General features: G+C 38.8%; 1 long non-coding RNA gene across 1 annotated transcript; it reads left to right on the top strand.

Annotated features, from left to right (window-relative positions):
- The first annotated feature begins 577 nt into the window (after nt 1-577).
- Nucleotides 578-1,380, top strand: LOC107830990 (uncharacterized). The gene is made up of 2 exons (XR_001658257.1): nt 578-677; nt 900-1,380. It is a non-coding gene; the product is annotated as an uncharacterized LOC107830990 (long non-coding RNA).
- The last annotated feature ends 6,794 nt before the right edge of the window (nt 1,381-8,174 follow it).

The following is an 8,174-nucleotide window of genomic DNA, read 5'->3' as shown; positions in this document are numbered from 1 at the left end:
CTAACTATCAACTATGGACAGTTATAATAGTTAGCTTTAAATAATTTTTAGTATAAATCCTTTAAACTATTAGTGCATAATAAACCTAAAATAAAATGATATTTACCACTTCTAGAGGATAATAAAAACACAACTTTGTATAAGAATTTTCACTAGATATTCTCAATGTGTTGCTTAAGCACAATTATCATGGAGGTTATAGACAACTTGGCTGATACTTCACTTTCACCCCATGATGATATATTGTTCTTACTTTATAAGCAATATTCATTGAAATGTTTGTATGTATGTATATATGTGTGAATAAATGTTTGCGTATATGTATCAATATACATAATAAAATGCATAAATTCGTGCATCTTTTAAAATAACTTTTTGAAATTAGGTCATATCATTATTCTTAATTTAGGCAAGTACTATATTATTTATTTATTAAGTGTTTCAATTAACTATGTGGATCTAGTCTCATTCACAACGTTCCCTCTAAACTACAAATTGTAATTTTTTTTTTTTATAGAAAAAGGAAGCCAACACAAGTAAGACTATAAATATACGCCCTTGGAGAACAAATGGAGTAGCTCACAGAGAACCTTTTTGTAAAGTCTGAAATAATATTCGAAATATGACGTTTTTTAAGCTTGGCTTCTTTTTTACTATCCTTCTCATGACAAACATCAGTTAGTATACATTTTACTTTATCTGTAGTTTGTAATTCTATATATAGCGGTGTGCTTGTCATTATACATGTAGGTATATATATACTATGTGATTATATTCATATATATTATTTTTATACGTGTATATGCATGTATTCTACATTGATGTTTGAATATCTATTTTTCATGTTATACTGATCTCGACTTGATTCTTATAATGATATATGTTGGTGAATGTTTCAGTCAATGTATCATGGCTCTCAAAAACACAAGTTTTGTCTGCACGAGATGTAGATTATGATCTCTCAGGACTCAAGAAGAGACTACTCCCACAGCTTGATCTTGAGTGGACTTGTGGGAGACAATGTACTTCCGACAGTGAGTGCAAGGATTGCTGGATTTGTTGCTGGTGTGTTTTTGATAGCACTGTAGATGCGATTAATCATCGTTGTGGAATATAGGTGCATATAGTACATTGGTTTCTAATTGCAACAGAATATTCTACAATATCTGTTAAGCAATTGTATTTACATGTAATTCTAATGCTTTCCTTGTTTTCTTATCTTCAATTATTTGTATGAAATAGTGAAGAAAGCCAAGCGCGTGACTCTATTCAGGAATAATGATGGATTTTGATAGAAATACCTGTCTGGCTAGTTCACAATACTTGTATGATTCATTACATATTTACTTGTAACGACCAGACCGGCCGTTTTAAGCTTTAGCATTCCGTTCAGTGGTTCGAGGCCTTGAGTGGCTTCATATTGTGTAATTATAACTTGTTTGTATGGTCGAATTCGATTTTCGGATATTTCGGGATTGATTTGGATGAGTGGTTCTCATTTTAGAAGTTTAAGTTGAAAATATTGATCGAGGTTTGACTTTTGTAAAAATGACCCCGAACGGTGTTTTGATGGCTCCGATATGTTCGCTTTGTGATTTTGGACTTGGGCGTATGCCCGAAATTTAATTTGGAGGTCTCTAGTTCATTTGTCATGTTTTGCTGAAAGTTGACAATTTGAAGGTTTAGAAATTTCCGAGGTTTGACTATGGTTTGACTTTATGGCTAACGGGTTCGAATATCCATTTCGGGACTTAGCTTGGAATAGGTATGTTCTTTTAATTGGAACTTGTTCGCAAAGTTTGGCGTCACTTCGAGTTAATTTGATGGGAATCAGATGTGTGGATGTGTTTTTAGAAGTTTTTGAGTTTCATTGTTAATTTCATGTATTTTGATGTCCGATTCGTAGTTCCGAACATTATTTTGATATTTTGATCACGCGAGTAAGTCTGTATGATATTTTTAGACTTGTGTTAATGTTTGTTTTGGAGCACCGAGGGCTCGGGTGTATTTCAGACGTGTTTCGGGGTGTTGGAAGAGTTTTAGTATTGCTAGTTTTGAACAGGTGCTGCAGGTCTCGCATTTGCGAGATTTTATTTGCATTTGTGCTGTCGCATTTGCGAGGTGGGAGGGCGTATTTGCAAAAAATATTGGGGACTGTCAATTTCGCATTTGTGAACAAATTGTTCACTTTCGCAATGGGGGCCTAGGCTAAGATAGTTCGCATTTGCGATAAGGCGGTTGTATTTGCGAAGTGTTCAATATTCACAATTGCAATGAAATTATCGCATTTGCGACATTAGAAGGATTGTGATGGATGTCGCTTTTCTGATCATTCTTCGCATTTGCGGAGTTCGCAATTGTGAACCCCAAGTCGCATTTGCAACACCAACACCTGGACATAAGGGCCAGAAATCGGGAATTTAGTCTCATTTTTCATATTTTTGAACCCTAGACTCGGTAGGAAGTGATTTGGAGAGGGGATTTTCATCTACAATCATTGGATAAGTGATTTTAATTAATTTTTAACTATATTTCATGATTATATATGAGGTTTAACATCAAATCTGTGAGAATCAAAGTGAGATTTTGGCAAATTTTTTCAATGTTTAGAAAAATAAAAATTTAGGATTTGAGAGTCGAATTAGACTCAGATTTTGAAACAAACACATGTATGGACTCGTGGAGTTATGGGTAGTCAATATCTACCTTTGGATCCGGGTTTTGACCGGGCAAGCCCGAGGTTGATTTTTGTTGACTTTTTGGGAATTGTATAAAGATCATAGTTTTACTTGTTGGAATTGGTCTCTATTGCATTATTTGATGTTATCAAGTCGATTTGGTTATATTTGAGCTGAGCAGAGGTAAATTATAAAGAAAAAGATATTTTTGAGTGTTGATTTTGCCTAGTTAAGGTAAGTATCTTGCCAAACTTTGTGTAGGAGAACTACCTCGTAGGGATTGGTTTGATTGCGTTATTTGTATTATGTGCGTACATGGGCTATATGTGGTATTTGACCGATGTAGACTTCTTTCATGCATTTAATTGAATTTGTCATAACATGTTATATCTTTCATTATTGAAATTACTCTCACACACTCTAATTGAAGTTTTTAGTTCATGTTCTATCTTTTATCGCCAAATATACTCTTATATGCTTTAGTTGAAATTTTTACCTCTTTTATTGTCACATTATCTCTTCCATAAATAATTTATTCTTATTCGAAGTCATCGCTACATGTTATATCTTCCATTATTGAGCTATTCTTATTTGAAGCCGTTGCTACATGTTATCTATCTCATTGTAGAGTTATTCTTATTTGAAGTCATTATTACTTGTTATGTCTTTCATTGTTGAACTTATTCTCCCGTTTCATTGTGTTATTTTAATTCTTGTGTTAATTCACTTGTCATACTCTCATGTTATTATTGTTAATGATATTGTCACGTGAGTTGTCCGTGCTATTGTTATATTGAGATTTTCACATGCGGCATGATAATGTGGGCTATATTTGTTGAGTTTGTGCATGTAGCGAGACAAATTGAGATAATTATTGATGGGCATGTGGCCAGACAAGGCGGACATTTACTTTACTGTTGCACACGTGGCGAGACAAAGTGGGCTATGTCGGGGATGATATGTGATGGCCTGAGGGCATTGTCATTGATGATATTTGTATTGTGGTGTCCCTAAAACCAACTCAGTCGTGATGGCGCCTATCGTGAAACTAGGCCATCCAACTTATTTCCAAATACTCCATATTTTATTTAAAACTTAAGTAAAACCATGTTTTTAACAGAAATCCGATAATAGATATAAAGTAAAAATCAAAACAAAGTAGAAAATACAAGCCCGACCTCGGGTGTCACTAAGTCATAAGCAAAATACTACAACTATTCGAGATAAACAAGACTAACATAGTCTGAGAATAGCCAACAGATACACTACGAGGAAGATAAGGAAGGAGAAGCCGGGACTGCGGTCGCCAGGTAGCTAACTCATTATCTCCAAGGAAAGTCCACAACTGAAAAGATCAGCAACCGCTACCGTGGCCCGAGATACCTGGATTTGCACACAAGGTGCAGGAGGCAGGAGGTAACGTGAGTACACCAACTTAGTAAGTAACAAGTCCAAACTATGGACTGGCGGTAGTGACGAACCAAACCTCAATAGGTTGTACCATTAATCTGTACAGAAAAGTAGACATGCTTGCAGTTCAAGTAAAACTCATCAGTAAATAAATGCAGTCTGAACAGTACGGAATATAAGGCTCAGGAAAAATCTCTATGTACCAATGTATATATAAGCTTATATATATATACTATACTATACTATATATACATCTTAAGATATATAAGCTATATTCGATTTATATACTATATATACATCTTAAGATATATATATATATATATATATATATATATATATATATAATATATACACATCACTGACCGCAGTCATCCAGTACCGAGGAAGGCCATTCCAGCCCTATGGAGAAGATCCATCTCCAGGTATAAATACTTCGGACAAGATCCATGTCCAGGGAAGATCCATCCCTCAATAATATCAACTGCGCTCACTGGAGGTGTGTTACAGACTCCGGAGGGGCTCCTACAGCCCAAGCGCTATCATAATCATCAACAAAACCGCTGCGGCGTGCAGCCCGATCCCACAACTGTCACTCACAATCAGGCTCACTCTCCAGTCTCACACTCACGGGCTCACAATGTCATGAACTAGCCCGAAACAAAGATATGATGTGCCAAATAATTATAACTGAGACTGAGACATGATATGATATGCATGAGCAAGACTGAGTACAGAATATCAATGAATGTAATGAGATGACAGCAAGAAACAACCACTCAGGTCTCAACACTATCGACGTGAAGCCCTAACAGGATATCAAGTATGTTTTCATAGCACATTTACTTAATCACATGATAGAAACACGGATATCCATAAGAAAGAATTATTAAGTGGTGCCATGGAATGATTCAGGCTGCAATTCTCACGGTGCACACCACACGCCCGTCACTTGGCATTTGTGTCACCTCAATAGCAATCATAGAACACATAGTTCGGGGTTTCGAACCCTCAGAACCAAGTTTGGAAGCGTTACTTACCTCAAACCAAGCCAAACTCTAGCCTGCGATGCCCTTGCCTCATGATTCGGCCTCCAAATTCCCCGAATCTAACCAAAATCGGTATATAACCATCAATATATGCTAAAGGAATGAAACCCATACGAAAATTATCAAATTAACTCAAAAATCCCGAAATTGGCCAAACCCGACCCGCGGGACCACGTCTCCGAATTCGATAAAAAATACATCACTAGAATCCTCATCCTTCCACTAGTCCATACATACCAAGAACATTAAAATCAGACCTCAAATGGCCCCTTAAATCCCCAATTTAAACTCTCCAATTCCAAGCCCTAATTCCCCAATTTTAGCCTTTAATTCCCACTAATTTCATGTCTAATTAGTTAGAAATTGCCATAGAATCGAGTATTGAGTTCAAAAACTTACCTCCAATTGTTTTCCTTTGAATCCCTCTTCAATCCCTATCAAAAAGCTTCAAAGCCATTCAAAAATGGTGAGAAATGGCCTAAAAATCGCGAAGATGGCTTTTTATACATTCTGCCCAGGTGCTCCCTTCTTCGCGAACGCGGTCAAAGCCTCGCGTTCGCGAAGCACAAAATCACAGCTCAAACTTTTCCTCTTTCGCAAACGCGAACACCACCTCGCGAACGCGATGCCTTGCCCAGCTTGGACTACGCGAACGCGATGCCTTAGGGCCTGATGCCCAAGTCTGCTTCACCCTTCTACGCGAACGCGAACTCTGCCACGCGTTCGCGATGCCCACTCTAACTCAACCTTCGCGAACGCGGGACCAACATCACGAATGCGAAGAGAAACTAGCCTGACTCACTCAACATCTCTTCGCGAACACGAGGGGCCTCTCGCGAATACGAAGAACAAATCTCTGCAACAAAAATACCAGAGAATCTGCTATCTTTCCAAAGTCCAAAATGATCCGTTAACCACCCGAAACTCACCCGAGACCCTCGGGACCTCAACCAAACATGCCAAAACATCCCATAACATCATTCAAACTTTTTCCAACCTTCGGAACACTCAAAACAACATCAAAACATCAAATCACCATTGGATTCAAGCCTAAGGATTTCCAAACTTCTGAATTTCGCAAATGATGCAAAAACCTATCAAACCTCATCCGAATGACCTGAAATTTTGCAAACATGTCACAAATGATACAACGGACCTACTCCAATTTTTGGAATTCCATTCCAACCCAGATATAAAATTTCCATTGTCGACCGAAAAATGCCAAATTTCAAATTTCGCCAATTCAAACCTAAATCTACCACAGACCTCTAAAATACATTCCGATCACGCTCCTAAATCCCAAATAACCTAACGAAGCTATCCGAACCATTAGAATTTACATCCGAGACCTTCTATCCATAAGTCAATATCCGGTTGACTTTTCCAACTTAAGCTTACTCAAAAGAGATTAAGTATCTCATTCCTCTACAAAACCACTCTGAACCTGAACCAACCAACCCGATACCACATAATACAGCTGAAAAAGACATAAAGAAGTAGAAGTGGGGAAAATGGAGTGGTAATTCATGAAACTACCGGTCGGGTCGTTATATCTTCCCCCTCTTAGACAAACGTTCGTCCTCGAACGAGTCAAGAAGCATACCTGAAGCCTCAAATAGGTGAGGATATCTGGTCCGCATCTCCCGCTCAGTCTCCTATGTAGCCTCCTCCACGGGCCAACCTCTCCACTGCACTTTCACTGAAGCTATATCCTTTGATCTCAACTTTCGAACCTGACGCTCCAAAATAGCCACTGCTCCACATCATAAGTCAAATCACTGTCCAACTGAACCATTCCAAAACATGAGATCGATCACCAATATACTTCTGGAGCATAGAAACATGAAATACCGGATGCACACTCGACAAGCTGGGTGGCAAAGCAAGCTCATAATCGACCTCCTCAATCCTCTGAAGCACCTCAAAAGGCCCAATGAACGGAGGACTCAATTTACCCTTCTTCCCAAATCTCATTACACCCTTCATGGGTGAAACCTTCAGTAGAACCTTCTCCCCAACCATGTTAGACACATCACGGGCCTTCCTGTTAGCATAACTCTTTTGTCTCGACTGCGCTGTACGAAGCCGCTCCCGAATCAACTTTGCCTTGTCCAAAGCATCCTGCACCAAGTCTGTACCCAAAAGCCTAACCTCGCCCGGATCAAGCCAACTAACTGGAGATCTATACCGTCTCCCATATAAAACCTCATATGGAGCCATCTGAATACTCGACTAATAAATGTTGTTATATAAAATCTCTGCGAGTGGTAGAAACTAATCCCATGACCCTCCAAAATCAATGACACAAGCGCGCAACATGTCCTCCAATATCTGAATAGCGTGCTCGGACTATCCGTCTGTCTGAGTGTGAAAAGATGTGCTCAACGCAACCTGAGTATCTAACTCTCGCTGCATGGCTCTCCAACCTGCGAAGTAAACTGAGTAATTCTATCTGAAATGATGGAAACCGGGATGCCATGCAAGCGAGCAATCTCTCGGATATAAATCTCTACTAACCGCTCTGACGAATAGGTAGTACACATAGGAATGAAATGCGCGGAGTTGGTCAGCCGATCCACAATCACCCAAATAGCATCGAACTTCTTCAAAGTCCATGGGAGTCCAACTATAAAGTCCATGGTGATCCGCTCCCTCTTCCACTCTAGAATATCTATCTACTGAAGCAAGCCACCCGGCCTCTAATGCTCATGTTTCACCTACTGACAATTGAGACACTGAGCTACAAATCCCAAAATATCCTTCTTCATTCCTATCCACCAATAATGCTGTCTCAAATCCTGATACATCTTTGTGACACCCGGATGGATGGAATACCGCGAGCTATGGGCCTCCTCCAGAATCAACTCCTGAAGCCCATCTAAATTGCGCACACATATCCGGCTGTGCATCCTCAATACTCCATCATCACCAATAGTCACATCTTTGTCATTGTCATGCTGAACTCTGTCCTTAAAGACAAGAAAATGAGGATCATCATAATGGCACTCTCTAATGCGATCAAATAAAGAAGACCGAGAAA

This window comes from Nicotiana tabacum, chromosome 20 (assembly GCF_000715075.1).
Source record: "Nicotiana tabacum cultivar K326 chromosome 20, ASM71507v2, whole genome shotgun sequence".
Lineage (NCBI taxonomy): Eukaryota > Viridiplantae > Streptophyta > Magnoliopsida > Solanales > Solanaceae > Nicotiana > Nicotiana tabacum.
This window is presented reverse-complemented; position numbering and strand designations above follow the sequence as displayed.